Source organism: Protopterus annectens, chromosome 9.part0 (genome assembly GCF_019279795.1).
Source record: "Protopterus annectens isolate FY-2018-M chromosome 9.part0, PAN1.0, whole genome shotgun sequence".
Lineage (NCBI taxonomy): Eukaryota > Metazoa > Chordata > Ceratodontiformes > Protopteridae > Protopterus > Protopterus annectens.
In genome coordinates, this window is record NC_056743.1 from 1,184,546,018 (window position 1) to 1,184,570,172 (window position 24,155).

A 24,155-nucleotide genomic window follows, 5' to 3' on the forward strand; every position below is an offset into this window, starting at 1 on the left:
CTGACGATAGAGTCACCTATTACAAGTGTATCAGGTGTGTTGTTTAGCCTTAAGGGCTGTGACTGTTAGGCACACTGGCTTTGTGTGCTAAGTGTTACATGTGTTTTGTTTTGGGGTAGCAGTTGCTTGGGTGTCTGCTTTGGAGGTCTCTGCTGCTTAGGCAGATTTTTATTGAGAGCCTCCGAGTATGTTTTTGTGTGTTTATGTGTTTAGTTTGCTGTCATGGTAGGTTTATGTGAGAATGGAATTGTAGTGAGTGTGGTTTCCTTCTCCTCCTGACTGGTTACGCCAGTACTGAGTTGAGAGAACTTAGCCTCCAGTTTGGCTATATGGTTGCATCTCTCACATGTGTTGGAATTTGTTGGGAGAAGGAGAGGGTTGTCTGTGTACATGAGGCAGTTGTAACATTGCCTCAAGATTCCCAGATTCACCAGCTGGACCGGAGATCTGCTCACCTAAACCTACTCACTGTCCACACACCAAAGTGACCTGCCGGACAGCATCTCCTATCTTTATCCTTAGCCAAAATTTGGAATTCTCTTCCTCCTTCATTACGAATGACAGAAAACCCTGACGACTTCAAAACCCTACTCCATTCCTCCTTGTTCTCTAATTGGAAGTGCAACTGCACTTTCCCCACATAGCCTTCTACTCTCTCTACACTAATTGTATTTCCATACTACTCCTATTTCCAACTACTTTGCTCCATGGATTTTACTTATTCTTTATTGTTGTCTTGTGTATATATGTAAATATTGTAAATAGTTTGCTCTCCCTTTTTCCCCCTCCCTAACATTTATGCTTGTTCTACCACTCTGCCATAACAAGACTCAGATTCTATGTAACCTTTTTAACCAACCATGTCAATATATGACTCGCATGCTATGTAACCACTGTACCTCATACTGTCTCTGTTATCACAATATACCGGTATTCATGAAACTTAACATTATCCGTTGTATCTTAATGTATCTGTATCTTTGAATCTTAATTTTAATTTTATCTGTTGTATTTTAATTTTACTATGTAATGTGGAGCTTTTCTCCCCGGGCCTCCACTGAAAATGGGCTCCTGAGCCCAGTGGACCTCCCCGGTCATCAAACTGAAATAAATAAAATAATAAATAAATAATTATTCATGCTCAGCACTTGTTCAGAACTTGTAAGCACTAAATAAGCTACTAATTTACTATAGCACTCAACCTTCCTCATTACCTAGAGAAAAGCAGTTTTTGTACTTACTTTTTTTCACTTACTTAGAGAAAAACAGCTCTTGTACTCACTTTCACTTATCCAGAGAAAAATATTTTTTTATTCAGGCATGTCCATGGGTCAGTTCCCAGTGTTCTCTCCTGTCTATCTGATGAATCTGGGCATCTTCAAGCAATGGAGAAATTGCCTCATGTACACAGACAACCCTCTCCTCCTACCACCCAACACTACAACCTGTGAGAGATGCACTTACCTAGCCAAATTGGAGGTAAAGCTCTCTCCAACCAAGACTGAACTTGACAGTCAAGAGAAGAAGGTAAACATTTGCACCTCACTCATCACATAGTCTCACTAAATCTACATCACCAAAATCCACACATTGTAACACAAAAACATTCACAGAGGCTCTCAATAATAATCTGTCTAAGCAACAGAGACCTCCAAAGCAGAAACGCAAGCAATCTCCATCCCCCAACACAACCCAAAATGACACAAAGCCCACAGACTCAGTGTGCCACTCAACCACAGCCGATAAGGCAAAACAACATGCCCAACACACTAGTCATAGGTGACTCTATAGTCAGGCAAACTGATGTCCCACTCACCAGGCTAAACAAGGAAAAGGTTACTGTCAGCTGCTTGTCAGGTGCCAGGATTCGTCACATAACCCACTCACTCAGGTCACTCCACAACAAGTACAAATATGACTGTCATTGTCCATGTTGGTGTGAATGACCTGAGACATATCTCCCTGGACTACATGAAAAGAGACATGGAAGAGCTCTCCGATCTTGTAGCCCAGGCAGGTATGACCCTAGCCCTGAGTAGCATTCTGCCATTGCCCAGAATGATACCGCAGTACAAGGACAAAATGATTGATTTCAACAATTGGCTAAGCTTCTGGTGTCATTCTAAGGGGATCCAGTATCTGTCGGCTTGGGATGACATGGTCGACAGATCACAATGCCTTGCCAGAGATGGCCTGCACCTGTCACCCCTGGGATTCTGAATACTGGCTAAGGCTCTTGCTGCCCCTATAGTGCCTTTTTTAGGCAAGGTTCAAATGACAAATTCATCACTGTAACAGGAACAGGCAAGCAAAATCTGGGGGTAATGCTACTCAATGCTAGAAGTCTAAATCTCAAAATGCACTCACTGGAGGCACTCTTTAAAATGGAGAATATCGATATCTGTGCAGTGACGGAGTCCTGGTTCAAGGCTCCAGAGAGCACCCCTGCACTACCAGGCTATAACCCATACCACACTTTTCGGCCATGTAACCTGGACTGAAAAACCAAAGGCAGTGGTGCGTCCATATTCATTAAGGATATCCACACTTCCAGACTAGTTGCTCAGCATAATGCATCCGAGGTTATCCAAATGCAACTAACTCTGGGCAAAACTGCAATCCAAATTGCAGCTTGCTATAGATCTCCCACCATGCCCCAGGATTCCCACTCCTTTTTTCTTGATGTACTGGAAAATATTAGGGTTCAACCAAACACCCTAATAATGGGTGACCTCAACTACCCAACCATTAACTAGGAAAACTACTCATGTACCAACTCCTTAGCTCAATGCTTTCTGAAATTCATAAACTCCAATGCCGTGGATCAACTTATCCACACCCCCACCAGGGGCAACAATATCCTAGACCTAGTCATTACCAACATGAGTGACTGGTGTTCCACACCTGAAGTCAACTCCTCGTTGGTCTGATCAGACGATAAGCTAATCACTCTTGATATCCACATCCCGCCCCCACCCCACCCCCCATTAAGGAAACCATGGTAAAAAAATTCTCCATAGCCAACTTCATGCTTCTTAAGACAGAAGTGGTGAACTTCATGACACCCATGCAGATGGACAATACAGTTACAACTGCTGAATCCTACACAAATGCACTCTATAAAAAAGGAATCCAATCTGGTGGTCCCCTGCCATAAACAAACTGTACAACAGAAGGAAGAAACTGTTGCAAAAGAGAGTAAAATCCCATGAGTGGTGGAGCTCCCTGGTCAGCCTCAGTAAGAATCTGAGATCCCTTATAAGATCCTCCAAAGCTAGCTATGAAAACAAAATCACCACTAATTCTAAGGACAACCACAAAGCATTCTATAGCTATGTCAAGAATCTCGATAGCAACACCCAGCTCTCCCCTGAGTTACAGCACAACAGCACGAAAATTACAGAACCAACTGATACTGACAACATCCTGGCAGATAGGTTCAGTGCTAACTTTATCCCCCACCCCCTAAAGGACCCATATCTATACAAGAAGAATGCAATTTCCCTGTAATCACAACTAAGCAGGTAAAAGTTGCACTCTCTAAAGCCAGCATCCATGGGACCGAACAACTTCCCAGGCTGCGTTTTACACGAACTTCAGAACTAAGTGGCTCCCCACCTAAGCACCACGTTGAATAATAGCCTCATATCAGGCTTTGTGCCCACTGAATGGCACACAGCAACAGTTATCCCACAAAGGGGGAGCCACCACTGTTCCTAGGAACTATTGCCCTATTAGCCTGACGAGCCTGGTCTGCAAGGCAATGAAATGTCTCATCATAGAACTCATAAACAAAGACATTGGTAACCTCCAAACTCTGGATCCCACCCAGTTCGGGTTTGTGAAGGGCAGGTCATGCCTCCTGAACCTGGTCGACTTCTTTAAGGCAGTCACCAAAGCCGTAGATGAGGGTAAGGTTGTGCACACAGCCTATCTTGACCTCGCCAAGGCTTTCGACACCATCCCCCATTCTGGAATTAGCTAAACTCATTAAACTAGGTATAAATCCCTACATCACAAGATGGGTTGCCAACTGGCTCACTGACAGAACCCACACTGTAAAAGTTGCAGACTCCAGATCTGACCTCAAACAAGTGACAAGTGGAGTACCACAGGGTTCAGTCCTGGGACCTCTCCTGTTTGGTATCTACTTCTCTGAAGTACAGGATAACACAGAAGGCCTCTGGCTAACAAAGTTCGCAGATGACTGCAAACTAGGAGCCATAGTCAAGTCCCCAAATGATGTGGACATCCTACAGAAGGGCCTCGCTGAGACAGATGCCTGGTGTCAGAGCCATAGAATCAAGCTCAATGCCAAAAAGTGCAGTGTCATCCCCTTTGGTAAAAACTCTGTACCCATGAACTACCAAATAGGCAGCAATCTACTTAACACTGAATGTGTGATAAGAGGTCTTGGGACCCAGGTGGACAGTAGTCTCTCCTTTGATAGTCACATCGCCACAGTAGTCAGGAAGTCCTTCTACATGGCACACCTCATCATAAAATGGTTCTCATCCAGGAAAAAAGAGGACATTGTTCCCCTCTACTCGCCACTCATTAGACCCATTATAGAGTACAATGCCCCTTTTGGAATGTACCTCACAAGACATCCGCAGCAGCTGGAAAGGCCATAGAAGTACCTCACAAAGAGGATTACTGGCCTCAAACAAATGCCCTACACCGACCATCTCAAAAAACTCCAGCTTTACTCCATAGCATATCGCCTACTCCGAGGTGATCTCTGCCTAACATATAAAGCTATGTCAAACCCAGAGCTGTTGGACATGCTACAACTAATGAAATCCCAATCCCTCCAAGCTACACACTCTAGGGACCTAAACCCTGTCACCACAATAAACAGGACATGCTGGAGGGATAGATTCCTGTCCCAGAGACTTCCCATACTCTGGACCAGGCTACCCATCTATGTCAAGCAAAGTTCTTCATTAGCACTCTTCAAGAAAAATCTTGATGAGTGGATGGGAAATAGGAAATACACCCTGGGGATCACTTCTGTGTCACTGCTCGACAGTGGCACAGGAAAATAACTTTCTTGGGTGGCATAAGCCATAGAACCTTGTTGGCTAGGCTTACGTAGGCCCTTGGGCCGATAGCCTAGTACCTACCTATGAACCAGTGACTTAATTTGATTAACAATAACCAGGGAGTTTTGAGGAACTGAAATTGATGAGTTGAGATCTTGTTCACTTTACACTCAACCCAGAGCAGGAATGCCATATAATGAAAAGAAAAAAAGTGTTTAGTCTGACAGCCAGTGCAATCTCTTATTTACAGCGCTGAGGTTAAAATTCAGACAATAGCAGTTAAAATAATGAGATACCAACATCACTGCACAGTATTATGTGTTTTTAAATGTTTAGTTATTTGTTTTTGACTGCTTTTCTTTGCTTGTTTTATCTCTTGAGACTCCCTTGTCAGACAGCACAATTTAAGTATGAGTCTGCACTACGATATGCGTAAGTGCTCAGGACTGCATTCTTGTAAGTAACAGTTCAAAGCTCAAGTTTACAATGGCAGAATACAACAAGCACTAGCCTTGCTGAAATAATGACAAAATAAATAAACTGCAGATATGCAACTTTTTATAGTGCATGAACTGTTTTTAACTTGATGTTTCTTGCATGACTCTGCTATGGCATGTGGTAGGCATGGACTTTCGGAAAGCCGACCATGAAAAATAAACACAAAAAACACAACAAACACTTTCCTTAAAACTGTTAGCAGGGGACCAAGCTCCACCCCCACATCCCTTACTTAAAAATGAAGTAACTTAAAAATACCAACTCCAAGATCACACTACAGTGCGGAAGAGGGAAATTTTTCCATTCCGCACTGTATGGAGATAGCGGTTCCCCATGGTCGGCTTTTCAAAAGTCAATCATATGGTCTCGGCCATATGAAAGTCGACTTTGTGAAAAGTCAACCATGTAAAGTAGACCCGATAGTGCATATCTATTGTTCAGACCACTTTCTCTATCTGTAGGTGAACACCACAGATATCGCTAATAACTTTATAGGTATGACAGGGAGAGAAGCTTCTGCTTCTCTTAAAAGGGTGACCATCCTCATAAACAACATTCTTCCCACCAAGGCTGCCACATGCATAGGCTCACTAGGCAATTGTCTAGGGCACTGTGATTGGAGGGACACTTTTTAGATTTATTTATTTATTTTTTAGAGCAATGATATATGTAGTCTATTTTCTATAATAAATAAACAAGTAAATAAATAAAATAAATAAAAACGTGTCCCCCTGCTTTAACAAAACATGCCCATCCCACAGGCTGAAGGGTGCCCGGGGGGGTACTCCACTTGACTTGACCATTTAAGTAAACGAAGCAATGTCATGTTAGACTTGTGTTGCAAGGGTTCCGTGACCTTGCAGCCTTCCTACCTTGCAAAGTTCAAATACTAGGGGTGAAGCCATTGCTGTGGCTAGAGTGAGGGTTAGCATTAATATGATGCATTTTCTTTTTTATTAAAAGTATATAACATTCTTAAAAAAAAAAAAAAAAAATAATATATATATATATATATATATATATATATATATATATATATATATATATATATATAAAACATTCAAAAGTGTGGCTTTACTCCTTGGTTGTCCAGACTGTCAGGATGGATATCATGCTGAATTCTGGACAACTGGGGGAATGGAGTGAGACAGAAGCAGTAACATAAGCATTATTATTATTATTATTATTATTATTATTGCCACTATTATGACATTATTGTTGTGATGCTGGCAGCAATCATCCAGATATTTTATGGCAATATTTATGGCTTTGTGATTTGTGTGGAACAACTTGGAATAATGTAATGTGTGTCAGCTTGTCTGTGTGGACTGGGCTAGGAAAGGTGAAACTTGGTACATAGCCATCCTGGCTAGTACTTTTCGGTGGGGGGTTGGGCATACCTGTTCTCTATTTCTCCTAATCACTAGTAAAACTGTAAGTTTGGGAGAAAAGGTGGTGGATTACAGTTAATAAATAATGAAACTAATTAGAGTTGAAGACCTGTTTTGCTTCAAAAAGACATTGTTCCACATTTTCTTATTTTGTCAACTCTTCATGTTACTATTATTATTATTTTAAAACATGTCCCTGATTATTTTTGGATTTGTTCCTGATTTTGGAGGCAAGAGGTTGAGAGCTATGGAGTCAGAGGTTGTCTGGATGAAAGTAACCAACTCATGTCACTTGCTCAGTTTACAATAATTTCTCAAAGGGATAAAATGCATCATAGAATATACAGACATTCAGAGCTTCTGGGGTGCTGTTGGCAGGTCTATATGAGTTCTCTGAAATGCTATTCTGGCAAACACCTATTCATCAACCCCTAATCAGCAAAAATCACTTCAGTGAATCACTGAATTTACTAAGGGCAAAGAAATAGTTACCTGAAGCACAATGGACCAACTTGTAGTTGACTCGAACCCACCCAAGTGGAGGGCTTTGCCCCCGCCCCCCTAACTATATATATATATATATATATATATATATATATATATATATATATATATATATATATATATATATACCAACTCCAAGATCGCACAACAGTGGAGAAAAGGGCAAAGTTCTGTAGTTGTCTTTTGTGCTTTGGGCAACTATTTTGCGGCCCTTAGTAAATTCAATGAATCGCTGAAGCGATTTTTGTTGACTACGGTTCGATGAATAGGTGTTCACTGGAATAACATTTCGGCAACCTAATATAGACCCGCTGTTGGCCCGCACACAACACGTCTAAGTGGATTCTGACACAGGCTTAGTTGTAGCATCTGTCCTGAATCTCATCTAGTCTAAAATCAGCCCTATTCAGAGGGCATACACAGAAGGTTGCTGTAGCTTATGTGGGTAGCTGGAAATTATGCCATTATTTCTTTAACTTTCTTCCCAAACCTCAGAGGTCACTATCTTGTGTTGGGCTAGGGACCATGTGGTAATTATTTCTTTAACTTTTCTAGCAAACTTCAAAGGGGTGCATAGAGGGTCACTAACTTTCTACCAGAGCAGTCACTCAGACCAGTGTACTATATAAAAGCAAGTTGAAAATATTACTGCATTTTTTTTTTAATTTTCCTCACAATCAAACATCTGGTGCATATACATTGAGCTATTTCTTTGGGAGAGCTTAGAGAAGCATTCTGTTTATATATATGTCAGTCAGCAAATTTGTTCTACTTGTGTTTTCAGTTTTGTTCAAATGTCACATCCAAGGGGTACACATAGCCTTTTGCGGCTAGGAGTGAGGAGGCATGCTGTATATACACATGACAACAGTGACTTGAAATATTACTTTGTCATTTGTCCCTTAATTTTCATCCCAATTTAATGCCAGACAGGGATACACAGAAACTGACTACCTTTTTTTAAGATGATATAGGGAAGCAGGTATTATTTTCAGATATGATTTATCTATCATCACAAGCATTTGTCTTCTGTGTTTATTGCACATAACTATTAGGTTAACTTTGAGCATTAAGCCTCGGATACAATTCATTTCTTCCTTAAAATAATAAAAAAAAAATTACAATTGAATTTCCTTCCTTATGTATGATTTTTGTTCAGGCCACCGTTTAATCAAAAAAAAACAGCTCACCTCAGAGCATCTACAACTCCATGGCTTCTGGTGCCTAGAGGTCCCTGGACTCCTGCTTAATTTAGTTATTACAGTGTAGTCTTGGTCAAATGTCCTTCAATTGCAATGTTGCAGTATTCCACATGTCAGTTTACTCCTCTTGCTTCTCGTATGTTCGGCCAGTATGCAAAAGTTTTCAGCTCCTATGTGGTGCGTGGAAAGTCTGACATGGCTCTAGGAACATGGGCCATAAAAGTGACATCCGCACGCACCAGCCCTCAGAACTTCTCAGCCACCAGTCATATGCTAGGTGTTCTGGCTCTCGCTGTCAATGCATTCGAGAAATCAGATAAGTATCTCATTGGAGGACCTTTCAGTCCTTTTTACTTATTGTATTGCCTGTAGATGTCATCCAGAAAGGGCAAGTGTAAGTGCGGTCGGCAGATTTCTCATAAGGACGCTCATGACCCGTGTCTCTTCTGTTTGGGTCAGTCGCACGACCACAGGGCCTGTTCTATTTGCCAGGCGTTTGTGCCCAAAACCTTGCGTAGTCATTTGCATTCTCTAAACTTATACCTAGAAAATCAGAGGCTAAAGCAGATTACGTTATGGATGGAGGCCTCATCCGATGTACCTTTGGAGCCACTGAAAAAGAAGGTCAAAAACCATACAGCCTACCACTACCACTGCACCTCCTCTCACCAATCCTCAGCCTGTGTCCGATGTCGGCCTGGTAGAGGAATCGGGTTTCACCATTTCGGATATAGCACGTAACTCCATGGAAGCCGCACAGTCCCGGGTGGAGGACACGTCCATAGAGGCTTTACTGATGTCAGTCTCCAATGCTGGGGGGGACCAGCGATTTCAGTAGGTCTGTCAGATCCCTGCGGTCCTTTGCAGTTTACAGAATCTAGGCCTTCCCCCTTTTAGATGCCAGCAAGGCCCCTTAAAAAGAAAGAAAAATAGAAAGCACCTCTCTTCCCTTTCTGAAAGCATGCCTGACTGGCAGGCTTTTAGCCAAAGTTTATTCAGTGCTTTTATGGCCCTCATCCTACATCTGCAGGGAGTGCTAGCATTCCTCCTCCATTGTTGAGCCGTAAGCCTCAACCCCTCAGACCATACTATGAGGGAAGAGGAAGAGCTATCTGATTCTTCCTCTGAAGAATCACTCTCTTACACATCCCAAAACTCTTCCCCTTGGGGTATGGCTCCCCAGGGGAGGAATCTGTCGATCCTTACTCCCCAGCTGAGGATCTATCCTTTGCAGAAACCATCTTCAAGATGAAAGACTATTTCAAGTGGGAATCCTCTGAAGTGACTAAGGTCCAAAAAAGATATTATGACCTCATTCAGATGGATTCCCCAAGCCTGTCTGCTGTACCTCCAATCTTGTCTGCTTTCCTGGATGCCTTCTCCTCAGCACCCTTAAATCCAGACTCTCAACCTCTGCCCAACGCAGGCCTGATAGACTTTATAAAGTTCCTGATACAAGCCAAGCACCTCCTTAAGCGCCCTCTTGCAGATCCAGCCACTATCTCCATCTCTACAGACAAGGCTTATAAGCTCTTACTCATAACCCCCATACTCCCTGATGACAAAGACTGAAAAATATGGAACATTTGGGTAAGAAAATTTACACCTCTGCTACCTTTTCTTTTAGGGCCACAAATTATCAGACACACATGGCTAAGTCATAGGCTCATAGGCTGATAGGTTGATACTAGGCTATCTGCCCTGGGACTGATACAAGCCTAGCCATAACAATTCCCTGGCTATTTCTTCCCACAATATTTACTTTCCTGGACCCCTGTCTAGCAGGGAGACTGATGTGATCCCCGGGGTGAATTTCCTATCTCCCATGCAATCCTTAAGGTTCTTTTTGAAGAAGGCCAAAGAAGCGCTCTGCTTGACTGTATTGGCAGTCTATTCCAGTCTGGGGAGTCTCTGGGTCAGGAACCTATCCCTCCAGCATGTTGTGTTCATTGTGACAACAAGGTTTAGATCCCTGGAGCATGTGGCTCTGAGGGATTGATATTTCTTTAAGTGTGGCATGTCCAACAGCTTTGGGTTTGACATGACCTTGTATGCTAAGCAGAGATCGCCTCTGAGTAGACAATATGTGACAGAGTATAGCTGGAGTTTTTTTAGCCGGTCAGCATACGGCATCTGCTTTAGGCCTGTGATTCTTTTAGTGAGGTATTTCTGCGGCCTTTCCAGTTGCTGCAGATGTCTTGAGAGGTACATACCAAATGGGGCGTTGTATTCTATAATGGGTCTAATGAGGGATATGTACAGTGGTACAATGACCTCCTTTTTTCTGGATGAAAAGCCCTTAGTGGTGAGGTGTGCCACATAGAAGGATTTCCTGACTGTTGTGGTGATGTGGTTATCAAAGGTGAGACCACTGTCTGCCTGTGTCCCTAAGTCTCTTATCACACTTTCGATGTTTAGTGTACTGCCACCTATGTGGTAATTCACAGGTACATGTTTTTTTCCCAAAGGGGATAACTACACATTTCTTGGCATTGAGCTTGAGCCCATGGCTCTGGCACCAAGCATCTGTTTCTGTAAGGCCCTTTTGTAGAATATCCACATTATTTGGGGATTCAGTAATGGCTCCCAGTTTGCAGTCATCTATGAACTTTGTTAGCCAGAGTCCCTTAGTGTTGGCCTGTACTTCAGAGAAGTAGATGCCAAACAAGAGTGGTCCCAGGACTGAACCCTGAGGTACTCCACTTCTCACTTGTCTGGATCTGGATTTGGAGTTGGCTACTTTTACAGTGTGCGTTCTGTCATTAAGCCAGCTGGCAACCCATCGAGTGACGTAGGGATTAATGCCCAGTTTAGTAAGTTTATCTATGATTCCAGAGTTGGGGATGGTGTCGAAGGCCTTGGCGAGGTCCAGATAAGCTGTGTGGACTGCCTTACCCTCGTCCGCAGCCCTAGAGACTGATTCGAAGAAGTCATTCAGGTTAAGGAGACAAGATCGACCCTTCACAAACCCAAACTGGGTGGGGTCCAGTGTTTGAAGGTTGCCAATGTCTTTGTTTATAAGTTCCATGATAATACATTCCATGGCCTTGCAGATCAGGCTCATCAGACTGATGGGGCGGTAGTTCCCAGGATCCAACGTGGATCCCCCCTTGTGGAGTGGGATAACTGTAGCTGTGCACCACTCAGTGGGCATGAAGCCTGAGGTGAGGCTATGATTAAACATGACACTTAGGTGAGGTGCCATGGATGCATGTATTCTTAGCTGTGGAGAGTGCGTTTTTTACCTGTGTGGCCGTTATTACTGGAATTTGGCAATCTTTTGGTATTGAGATGGGCCTTTTAGGGGGTGAGAGGGGGTGAAGTTGGCACTGAATCGATCTGCCAGGATATTGGCAATATCCTTGGGATCAGTATATTTAATACCATTCTGTTGTAGCTCAGAGCAGATCTGAGCATTGCCATTTAAATTCTTGACATAGCTATAGAATGCCTTGTGGTTGTCTTTGGAATCTTTGGCAATTTTATTTTCGTAACTAGCTTTGGAGGATTTTATGAGGGATCTCGGCTTCTTACAGAGGCTGGTAAGGGAGTTTTTTGCATCCTGGGATTTTCCTCTTTCCTGCAACAGTTTCTTTCTTTTCTTGTAAAGTTTGTTTATGGCAGGGGACCACCTTTTTTTGGAGGAGAGCGTCTTGGTTCTATTTAGGATGGCACGATTCATGCATGAGTGGATGTGCTCATACAGTGCCTTAGTGTAGGATTCAGCAGTCAAACTTTCAGTTCCCGTCTGCATGGGTGTCATGAAGTTTGTCATTTCTGACTTGAGTAGCATGAAGTTGGTTTTGGAGAAGTTTTTTTATGGAGGTTTCCTTACTGGGAGGTGGGGGTGGGATGTGGATGTCAAGGGTGGTTTGCTTATGGTCAGACCTGACCAATAAGGGGGTGGCCATAGGTGTGGATCATCAATTTCCCATGTTGGTAATGACCAGATCTAAGATATTGGAGCCCCTGGTGGGACTATGGATTAGTAGATCCAGGGCACAGGAATTTATGAATTCCAAGAACCATTGGGCAAAGGTGTTGGTGATGAGTAGTTTTCCCAGTTAGCAGCCGGGTAGTTGAAATCACCCAGTAGTAGGGTATTTGGTTGTATCTTAATATTTTCCAGTATGCTTAGAAAGGTGCAGTGAGAATGGGGCATGGTGGGGGATCTGTAGCAAGCTACAATTTGGATTGCAGTCTTACCTAGTGTTAGTTGCACCTGGAGAATTTCAGACATATTGTGTTGGGCAACTAGCCTGGTGGTGTGAATATCCTTGGTGAATATGGACACTCCACCACCTTTAGTGTTTCGGTCCTGGTTTGGTGGCCAAAAAGTGTGGTAAGTATGCTTTATCCCTCCTGGAAAAAAAACACCAAGGAAATGGATGATATTCCTGACTGTGCTGCCAAAGCTTCACTGGTTTCCCTTCTAGCCCTTACCTCCCAGGTTGCAAGGCACTCAATCAAGTGCAGTTATGATGCTGCAGAAGCCTCAGCTAGGTCTGCAGCATCAGCGTCTGCATTAAGGAGATACTCCTGGTTACGTTTACAATCACTTCCTCATGACTTTAGGTCAAAGCTTATTGATGCCCCCTTGTCAATACAGCATTGTTTGGGGCTAAAGTGGCTGATCTCTTTAAGTTACTTCAGCAGAAAGGGAAAGAAATGCAGGACCTTAAACATCTGCTGGTCTACCCAATACCAAAATTTCAAAGAAACTACCCAGCAAGAACTCAATTCATAAGAAAGCATTCCCATCCTGCTGCTTCCACAAGCTATAGAAAGCCTACAAGGAAACAACCCCTTCCAGCTAGAGCTTCTCCCTCCTCTAGCCAGAGGCTGCCCTTTCAAGATAGGACAGGTAGCTTCTGACTGCCTGCCAACCTTACCTCCTCCACCCCTTCCCTCTCTACCTTTGTCAGTCCATCTCTCTCACTGCCTCACATGAGACAAATGGGTCCTGACAATCCTTCAGAATGGTTATTTCATGTCCAACTGACCAAAATGAAAAGGCATCACACAATCTCCATTGCAACAACTGCACCTCCTGCAACCTGTGTTGCATGCTCTGCTGGCTCAGGGCACCATCGAACCAGTACCTACAGTAGGAAAAGCAAGAGGTTTCTACTCCAGAATTTTTCTGGTCCCCAGAAAGGATGGATCTTGGAGGTCTATTTTAGACCTGTCCCATCTCAATCTATTCCTAAAGGTCCCCGCTTTCAGGATGTTGACACTTTCCTATCCTCTTCCCCCTCCTCATCCTCCAAAGGTTTTTGGCCACCCTAGATATAAATTATTCTTACCTTCATATCCCCATAAGGCCCACATACAGGAAATACCTGAGGGTCTTGGTGGACCACTCTCACTTTCAGTTCTCTGCCTTGCCCTTTGGGCTTTCTACTGCACCCAGGGTTTTCACCACATGCTTGGCTCCAGTGATTGCTTATTGCAGGACAAAAGGAATACATGTATTCCCTTACCTGGACAACCTGCTGATTCAGGCAGGCAACAAAGAGACCCTCCTCCTTCACATTCACTTTGTAGTATCCCTCTTAATTCCAGATAAATTCTCCAAAATCCTACTTGAAGCCTCCTCAAAACATTGTCTTCCTCGGGTGCAGAATTCGCACAGACCTCATGAAGCCCCCCCCCCCCCAAAAAGGTGGAAACCCTGGCCGAACATCTGCTTCTGGTCCTTCAAGACACAAAACTGACAGCAAGGCAGTACCTCAGGCTCCTGGGCTACATGGCAGCCACTATCCCCATTATACCACTTGCAAGACTGCATAGGAGAAAGCTACAATGGTATCTCTGGTCAGTCTGGACCCAACACTCCCATCCTGTATAGTACAGGATCCCCCTCCTCCCCTGCCTCAAACTAAAAATCCAGTGGTGGGTAGCACAAGTGACCTGCAATCATGGACGCCGGAACCATTGAGCAAGGGGGATGGAGCCCCTCCCCCCACTTTTATAAGACCATCTTGTCTTGTCTGTCCCCTGTGGCATGGCAGCAAAAAAACAAAAACTTTATGGTGTCATCTTTAAGGAGAACTGGAGGACCCATGTGTGCGTCTGTGTCATGGAAACACAGTCCATATTTGGCGTGAAATTTTAAACTTCCATTGCCTGTCTGTACAGCTCTTACAGAGAGTTTCAGGTAAGGAGATGTTTCGTGTTTTGTATATATGCTGCTGCTTGTGTGTTTTCCGATATTATATGTTGCTGCTTGTGTGTGTGTGTTTCAGATATTATATGCTGCTGCATGTCTGTATTGGATATATATATATATATATATATATATATATATATATATATATATATATATATATATATATACACACATATACAAATACAGTTTTATATGCTCCTGCTCGGGGATTTTGTTTTATATGCTGCTGGGGGATTTTGTTTATATGCTACTGCTGCATTTGTTTGTTTGATTTTTTTTCCTGTTGCATGCTTTTAAGCTCTATAGGATGTTCATAGGTAGGTACTAGGCTATTGGACCTAAAGCCTATATAAGCCTAGCCAAAAAGTTGCCTTCGCCATCCAAGAAAATTATTTACCTGTGCCCCTGTTGAGCAGAGCCACATAAGTGATCCCCGGGCTGAATTTCCTATTTCCCATCCAATCATCAAGATTTTTCTTGAAGAGTGCTAATGAGGAGCTTTGTTTGATATAGATAGATAGCTTGTTTCAGAGTATGGGAAGTGTCTGGGATAAGAATCAATCCCTCCAGCATGTTCTGTTTATTGTGATGACAATTTTTAGGTCCCTAGAGCGTGTAGCTCGGCGGGGTTGGGATTTCTTTAAGTGGAGCATGTGCAACAGCTCTGGGTTTGACACAGCTTTGTATGTTAGGCAGAGATCACCTCTGAGTAGGCGATATGCAACAGAGTAAAGCTGGAGATTTTTGAGACGGTCTGCGTAGGGCATCTAGTTTGAGGCTGGCAATTCTCTTTGTGAGGTATTTCTGCGGCCTTCCCAGTTGTTGTAGATGTCTTGTGATGTACATGCCAAAAGAGGCATTGTACTCTATAATGGGTCTAATGAGTGACGAGTAAAGGGGAACAAGGACCTCTTTTTTCCTGGATGAGAAACCTTTTGTGATGAGGTGTGCCATGTAGAAGGATTTCCAGACTACTGTGGCGATGTGATTATCAAAGGAGAGACTACTGTCCACCTGTGTCCCAAGGTCTCTTAGGTCCATAGGTCCATAGGTCCATAGGTTAGTACTAAGCTAACTGCCCTTGTGAGCCATTGTAAGCCTAGCCAATTATCCCTTGGGAGACTCAAACCCTGCACCTTGTGTTTGTAAGGCAAACACCTTAACCATTAGGCCATCCTCCCAACCCCCATTAGGCCATCCTCCCAACCCCACTTCCGGTGTTAAGCAGACTACCGCCTATGTGGTAGTTCATGAGACCAGAGTTTTTACCAAAAGGGATGACAATGCACATTTTGGCACTGAGCTTGAGGCCATGGCTTTGACACCAGGCATCTATCTCAGTGAGGCCCTTTTGTAGGATGTCCACATTGTTAGGAGTTTCGATTATGGCTCCTAGTTTGCAGTCATCTGCAAACTTCATTAGCCAAAGACCTTCTGTGTTAGCCTGTACATCAGAGAAGTAGATACCAAACAAGAGAGGACCCAGGACTGAACCCTGTGGTACTCCATTTGTCACTGGTCTGAAGTCGGATTTGGAGTCTGCTACTTTCACAGTGTGGTTCTGTCAGTGAGCCAGTTGGCAAACCATCTTGTGATATAGAGATTTATACCTAGTTTAGTGAGCTTATCTATAATTCCAGAGTGGGTGATGGTGTTGAAAGCCTTGGCGAGATCTAGATAGACTGTGTGAACCACCTTACCCTCATCTAAGGCTTTGGTGTCTGTTTCAAAGAAGTCTATCAGGTTTAGAAGACATGATCTGCCTTTTACAAACCCTAACTGGGTGGTTTCCAGAGTTTGGAGATTACCAATGTCTTTGTTTATAGGTTCCATGATGATGCATTCCATAGTCTTACAGACCAGGCTCGTCAGGCTAATGGGGCGGTAGTTCCCGGGGTCCATGGTGGATCCCCCTTTGTGGAGTGTCATAACCATTGCTGTGTGCCATTCAGTAGGCACAAAGCCTGAGGTGAGGTTATGACTGAACATGATACTTAGGTGGGGTGCCAGTTTATACTGTAGTTCGTGTAGAACGCAGCCTGGGATGTTGTCAGGTCCCATGGATTCTGTGTTCTTGGCTTTGGAGAGTGTGTTTTTTACCTGTGCAGCAGTGATTACAGGAACTTTGCATTCTTCTGATATAGAGATAGTCCCTTTAGGGGGTGAGGGGGTGGGGGTAAAGTTAGCACTGAACCTATCTGCCAGGATGTTGGCAATATCAGTTGGTCCTGTATTTTTAGTGCCATTGTGCTGTAACTCAGAACAGATCTGAGTGTTGCCATTGAGATTCTTGACATAGCTATAGAATGCTTTGTGGTTGTCTTTAGAAACAGTGGTGATTTTATTTTCATAACTAGCTTTGGAGGATTTTATAAGGGATCTCAGCTTCTTACTCAGGCTGACCAAGGAGTTCCTCCAATCATGGTATTTTACTGTTTTTTGCAGCAGTTTCTTTCTTCTGTTGTAGAGTTTGTTTATGGCAGGGGACCACCAGATTGTTTTCCTTTTTTTGGAGGATAGCATCTTAGTTCTGTTAGGGATAGCATGATCCATGCACTCATGTCAGTGCCTATAAAGTGCATTTGTGAAGGATTCAGCAGTCGTACCGCTATTGTCCATCTGCATAGGTGTCATGAAGTTTGCCACTTCTGTCTTAAGAAGCGTGAAGTTGGCTTTGGCGAAATTTTTTACAGTGGCTTCTCTAATGGCGGGTGGGGTTGGGATGTGGATGTCTAGGGTGATTAGCTTGTGGTCGGATTTGAACAATGAGAAATTGACCTCTGGTGTGGAACACCGGTCACCCATGTTGGTAATGACCAGGTCTAAGATATTGCTGCCCCTGGTGGGGGTGTGGATAAGTTGATCCAAGGCATTGGAATTTATGCATTCCAGAAAATGTTGAGCAAAAGAGTTGGTACATGAGTAGTTTTCCCAATTAATGGTGGGGTAGTTGAAATCGTCCATTATTAGGGTGTTAGGTTGTATCCTAATATTTTCCAGTGTATCAAGAAATGAGTGGGAATCCTGGGGCATGGTGGGGGATCTGTAGCAAGCTACAATTTGGATTGTGATCTTGCCCAGAGTTAGTTGCACTTGGATAATCTCGGATGCATTATGCTGAGCAACTAGCCTGGAGGTGTGGATATCCTTAATGAATATGGACACACCTCCGCCTTTAGTGTTTCGGTCCAGGTTAGGTGGCGGAAAGGTGTGGTATGAATTATAGCCTGGTAATGCAGGGATGCTGTCTGGAACCTTGATCCAGGTCTCTGTCACTGTACAGATATCGATGTTCTCCAATTTAAGGAGTGCCTCAAGTGAGTGCATTTTGAGGTTTAGACTTCTAACACTGAGTAGCATTACCCTCAGATTTTGCATGCTTGTACCTGTTACGGTGGAGAATTTGTTGTTTGAGCCTTGCCTAAAAAAGGCACTATAGTGGTGGCAAGAGCCTTAGTCCGTATCCAGAATGCCAAGGGCAACAGGTGCAGGCCATCTCTGGCAAAGCATCGTGGTCTGTCGATCATGTCATCCCAGGCAGACAGATACTGGGTCCCTTTAGAATGACACCAGAAGCTTAGCCAGTTGTTGAAGTCAATCATTTTGTCCTTGTACTGTGGTATCATTCTGGGTGATGGCAGAATGCTACTCAGGGCTAGGGTCATACCTGCATGGGCTACAAGATTGGAGAGCTCCTCCATGTCTCTTTTCATGTAGTCCAGGGAGGTATATCTCAGGTCATTCACCCCAACATGGACAATGACAGGGTCATATTTGCACTTGTTGTGGAGTGACCTTAGTGCATGCATTATGTGGCGGATCCTTGCACCAGACAGGCAGCTGACAGTAATTTTCTCCTTGTTTAGCCTGGTGAGTGGAACATCAGTGTGCCTGACTACAGAGTCACCTATGACTAGAGTGTTGGGTACGTTGTTATGCCTTATGGGCTGTGAGTGAGTGGCACACTGAGTTTGTGGGCTATGTGTTATTTGGTTTGTGTTGGTGGGTGGAGGTCGCTTGCTTTTCTGATTTGGAGGTCTCTGTTGCTTGGGCAAATTTTTATTGAGAGCCTCCGGGAATGTAGGTGTGTGTTTTGTGTTTCTATGTGTGTGTTTTGGTGGTGTAGGTTTTGCGGGACTATATGATGAGTGTGGTGTGGTGCAAGTGTTTACTCTCTCCACTTTGACCGTCTAGTCCAGTCTTGGGTGAAGAGAGCTTTGCTTCCAGTTTGGCTATATAAGTGCATCTCTCACAGGTTGTAGTGCTGGGTGGTAGGAGGAGAGGGTTGTCTGTGTACATGAGGCAATTCCTGCATTGCCCCAATATGCCCAGATTCATCAGGTAGACAGCAGATGACCCATAGACATGCCTGGATAGGTGCTTATTTATTAAGTACTAAAAACTGTTTTCCTCTAGACAAGTGAGGAAAATTGAGCGTTGCAGTAATTTGTAGCTTATTTAGTGCTTACACATTCTGAACAAGTGCTGAGCTCAAAGAAACAGATGTGTGCTAAAACAAAAACAAAAATGGCTAGTTCTAAGGGAAAATTTGAAGAGCAGACTTTATAGTGCCGGGAAGAGTTTAACACTAATTAAGCGGCGATGCATAAAGTGTATTTTTTTTTTTTTAATATAGCAATAGCAAATGAGCAAACCGATTTAAAACAAATTAATCAATACAAAACTAAAAGCTGAGCCCCGTTTGTAAGCTGTCTTATTTAACAAAGTAGGTTTTGTGATCTGAGACAAACATTTGAAGAAAATGACTACTGCTGGATTTACATTAATAGGGTAGGAATCACAGCTAGCATGACATGAGGTCAGAGGTTATTTTTTTTTTTTTTGCAACTTTTATTTATTTGTGAAAGAATCTTCTGAAACAATGTTCAGTTTTATTGCTTTTGAAATACTAAAATAAAAAGGCATCTTAGCCTGAGCACACAGTACACGTAAATATGCAACATGCTTATGAGAAAAACAGCAAACTGCAGTAAAAAGTAATTACTTTGCTCATAAATACATCTATGAAGTCAAATCATTCTGAAACCGATTTGCACATCTACCTTCTGGTACTTTAAGTCTTCTAACACATTTAGCTTTCAAAGCTGTTATACACTAGAGAATGGATGGCTCCTCTGAAGGTTTCTCATGACTGTAGGGATGTAAACAGTTAGGCTACTCAATTTTCTATTTTCTTGAGTAAACTGATGTACTTTTCCTACTCTGCTGCCTCCTGTCAATTCAGCCACTAATTTAAGATCCTACTCCCCATCCCCCCCACAGCCTATTACTTACTGAGTTAAACAAGACTAGTTAAGAGCAATTTTATTGTGCAATAACAGCACAGCAGTCGGTCAAACAGAACACATAATGGGGTTTATCAGCAAGCCATAAGGTGTTTGACCTCTGCTCAAAAGGTTCCTTTTTTGTCATGTGACAGCTGAGCTGCCTATATGTATGCATGGCCCTAAAAATGTGTAAGGAGCCTATAGTTTGAAAACAGCCCAGAGGTAAGCTTAATCCTCCACTGTACAGATGCAAAATGAATGTGGGTTTTCATGTCCTTTCAATGAATGTGAGTTTCAAGGGCACAGAAGTTTACTGCTCATGCTAAGTCTGTTTTCATTGAGAGACTGTATTGTTTGTTTAGCAAATGGCTCAGTGTTTGTGCTGTTTTATTTCAATTTGTCTAATCATTGTAGAAGTAAATAAGAAAACAGTATGCACGCTGACAGGTTTGAACAGTGTTTATGGTAATTGAGGAGAAATAGCCAAGTAATGGAACACTGGAATGGCGGGGGAGGGGGCTGCTGCTGGAGCGGCAGAGGGTTACATACTATCCATTCAAGTAAAACAAAGTTCATCGCAGTCCATATTCAAATGCAACTTGGATCTAAGGATGGGTAATAGAAAATGTACTCCAGGATTGCCCCTCATGCCACTAATGGATAGTGACAGTTCGTAAATGCTGCAACCCTTACATGGGTCCTCTCAAATTATCTATGGTATGATCACAGTTATTCTCACTAGGGCTAATGGACAATTATCAGCCATGGGACATGTAAGACCAATCGGAAAATGTTAATTCAAGCACCAAAAGGGAAATTGGCTACGCTTAAAATGTCCTCTAAGTGAACCTATGTTGTGGTAGTAAATAGTTTTTAAAAAAATTGCCCTTTTTAGATCACTAAGTGCCCTTCTCTCTCTCCACCCCACCCAGTCTTCAACAGCTTCTGGTGCCTATGCCCACAGTCCAGGTCTTCCCCTCCAAACACGCCCCACCCAGACAGGTCATGCATACAGATGCCTCAGATTTGGGCTCAGGAGCAACTCTGGGCCATCAAAAAGTGCAGGGCCTGTGGCCAGAGCCAAACAAACAAGAACACATCAATCTTCGAGAGATGAGGGCAATTCTTCTGGCTCTTCAAGCCTTCCTACCCTTTCGCCAACAGGGTCCCCTGAAGATCTTCATAGACAGCACCACAGTTCTGTGGTATCTCAACAAACAAGGAGGGACTAAGCAAACCTCCTTTGCAGACTAGCTCTTCTAGTATGGGAACTGGCCACCTCACAGGGAGTGACTCTGCAGGCGGTTTACATTCCCTCTCTTCACAACTCCCAGGCAGATTATCTCAGCAGAACCATCACAAACAACCACAAATGGATGCTTCACAGGGATGTCTTCCTGGATTTGGTCCACCGGTGGGGTATTCCTCAAATAGAGCTGTCTGCCTCCTCCATCAATAGGCAACTTCCTGGTTTCTGCACCAGGATACCAGACCCACAGACAGTGGCAACAGATGCCTTATCAATTTCGTGGAAGAGGAAGTTTCTATATGCATCCCCCCCCTCCCACTAATTCAGAAGGTCCTGCTGAAAATTCAGCAGGGCAGACCAAAAATCTTGTTGGTGACTTCCTACTGGCCAAGTCAGCACTTGTTCCCCCTACTTCTACAACTTTCCAAGGCAATCGCCACAAGTTACCCCTCAGAGTGGACCTTCTCACACAGCACAAAAGATCCCAGATACACCCACAGTGGCAGCTACTTCACCTCAATCTGTGGCTGATAAGATTCTGAGCCCCTTCGGACACCTTTATAACCAGGATTCTGCTAAATGTCCTGCAGTAGGCCAGGAAACCAAATACAGAAAATCCTACCTTTCAAAGTGGAAAAGGTTCACTATATGGTGTTACAATAGATGGCTGGATCCATTTATGAGTGAGACTCCTTTAGTGCTGTCTTACCTGTGTGAGCTACTGCAGTCAGGCTTGGCTTATTCTTCCATTAAAGCTCACTTGTCTGCAATTTCGGCATGCCTTCCTCTGGACCCCCCTTTAGCATCCAGACTCCCTCTGCTAAGCTTTTTCTCAAAGGGGGTTCTCCACTTCAGGCCTCCCAGAAAACCATCTCCTCCACCACAGGACTTTAACTCTGTTTTGGAAAAGCTTACGCTTCTTCCATTCAAGCCAGTAGACAAAGCGTCTCTAAAACATTGTACATGGAAAACTGTACTACTTGTGGCCTTAACATCAGCCAGAAGGGTCTCAGAGCTACAAGCCCTTATGACCATTCCACCCTTCCTAGTTTTCCACAATGACAGGGTTACTCTTACAACTAACCCTTCCTTTATGCCCAAGGTGATGAATAACCTGTCCCTGAATCAGGCCATCCATCTGCCTACCCTTTTCCCTAACCAACAGGAGGACAGTGAGAGAGTACTTTACTCCCTGGATGTTCACAGACAACTCAGGTTTTATCTGCATAAAACCAGGTCTATCAGACAGGTAGACCAACTTTTTGTCTCCTTTCATCCCAGAGCCTTGAGAAAGGCAGTAACTAAACAGACTTGTCTTGGTATTGATTTCCAAAGCCATCACCTTCTGCTACCAATACCACGGAAAATCTTTGCAAGGCATTGTCAAAGCACACTCCACCAGGGCTATGGCCTATTTAGAAGCCTTTTTCAAAGGCCTGGATACCTCTTCTATTCTTGAAGCAGCCACTTGGTCATCAGTCCGTACCTTCACCAAGCATTACAAACTAGACCATATCTCTAGAGCCAGGCAGGGTTTGCCAGGGCTATCCTTCATGGATTCCTGGAAACAGCTTCTAGACCTTCTCCCCACTCACAGTGAGTTTTGGCACTCATCCACATGTAGAATACTGCAACACTGGAATAGAAAGACATAGAAAAGTTGTGTAAAATCTTACCATAACCATAGATGTTGTCTTCCATGTTGCAAAATTTCTTCCCACCCTCCTTGCCCTCCTGTTATTTTGCATTTCCTTTTGTGGATGGCTCAGGACTGGCATTGCCCTTCGCAGGACTTGCTCCAATTGAGGCTTTCAGTTCTGAGGGCTGGTGCGTGTGGACTTTACTTTTTGGTGCATGTGGACTTCACTTTTATGGCCCACATTCCTACAGCCATATCAAACATCCCATGCACCACATAGGGACTGAAAACATTTGCATACTGGCCTGATGTACTGCAAAGCAAGAGGAGTAAACCCACATGTAGAATACTTCAACATGGAAGAGAAGGACATCTATGGCTATGGTAAGATTTTACACAACTTTTCTTTATAGTATGCTGAAAGGATTCAGGGAAAACCTAAGTTTAAGAGCAAGACTGAAAAAAAATATTTTTGTTCAGGCCATCATTGAATGAAAAGGTTGTTAAAAAAACTGTAAAATACACCTCAGAGCATCTAGAACACCCGTGGCTTAATATAATGATTTCTACCACAGTTATTACAGTGTATTCTTGGTCAATTATCGTGTGTTAAAATGAATCAGAGAAAAAAACAAAAGTTGAAAAGCAAGACTGAATTTCTTCCCTTAATCATGAGTTTTGTTCAGGGTATTTTTGAATGTAAAGCTTATTAAAAAAAGAAACTGTAAAATAAACTTCAGAAAAGTACCGAGAAACCCCAGATGGCTTCTTCCACTCCCCAGACTTAATACAGTTATTTCCTATAGAAGTTATCAGACACCAATCTTACCTACTTAAAATGTGTTGAATGAATGAATGAATCAATGCAAGAAAAAATTTGAAGAGTAAGAGAAGCTGTGAGAAAAAAGAAGAAAACAATAATCTGGATGGTGTGGGTAGGCCAGGATGGGGAGGTGCTGAGTGGTGTGCATGTGTGTGTGTGTGTGTGTGTGTGTGTGTGTGTGTGTGTGTGTGTGTGTCAGGATGGGGAGGTGCTGAGTGGTGCATATGCATGAGTGTGTGTATGTTTTATATGTGTATGGAGGGGCAGCAGGGAATGGGGGGTGCTGTCATGGAGCCGTTTTGCCTAGAGCACCAGTTGACCTAAGGCTGGCCCTGCATCCCACC

The 24,155-nt window shown here is 43.3% G+C and overlaps 1 protein-coding gene across 7 annotated transcripts in view; it reads right to left on the reverse strand.

Moving 5' to 3' along the window:
* Nucleotides 1–24,155, reverse strand: part of ALDH3B1 (aldehyde dehydrogenase 3 family member B1) — a 1,341,938-nt gene that overhangs the window by 254,741 nt on the left and 1,063,042 nt on the right. The window lies entirely within an intron of this gene.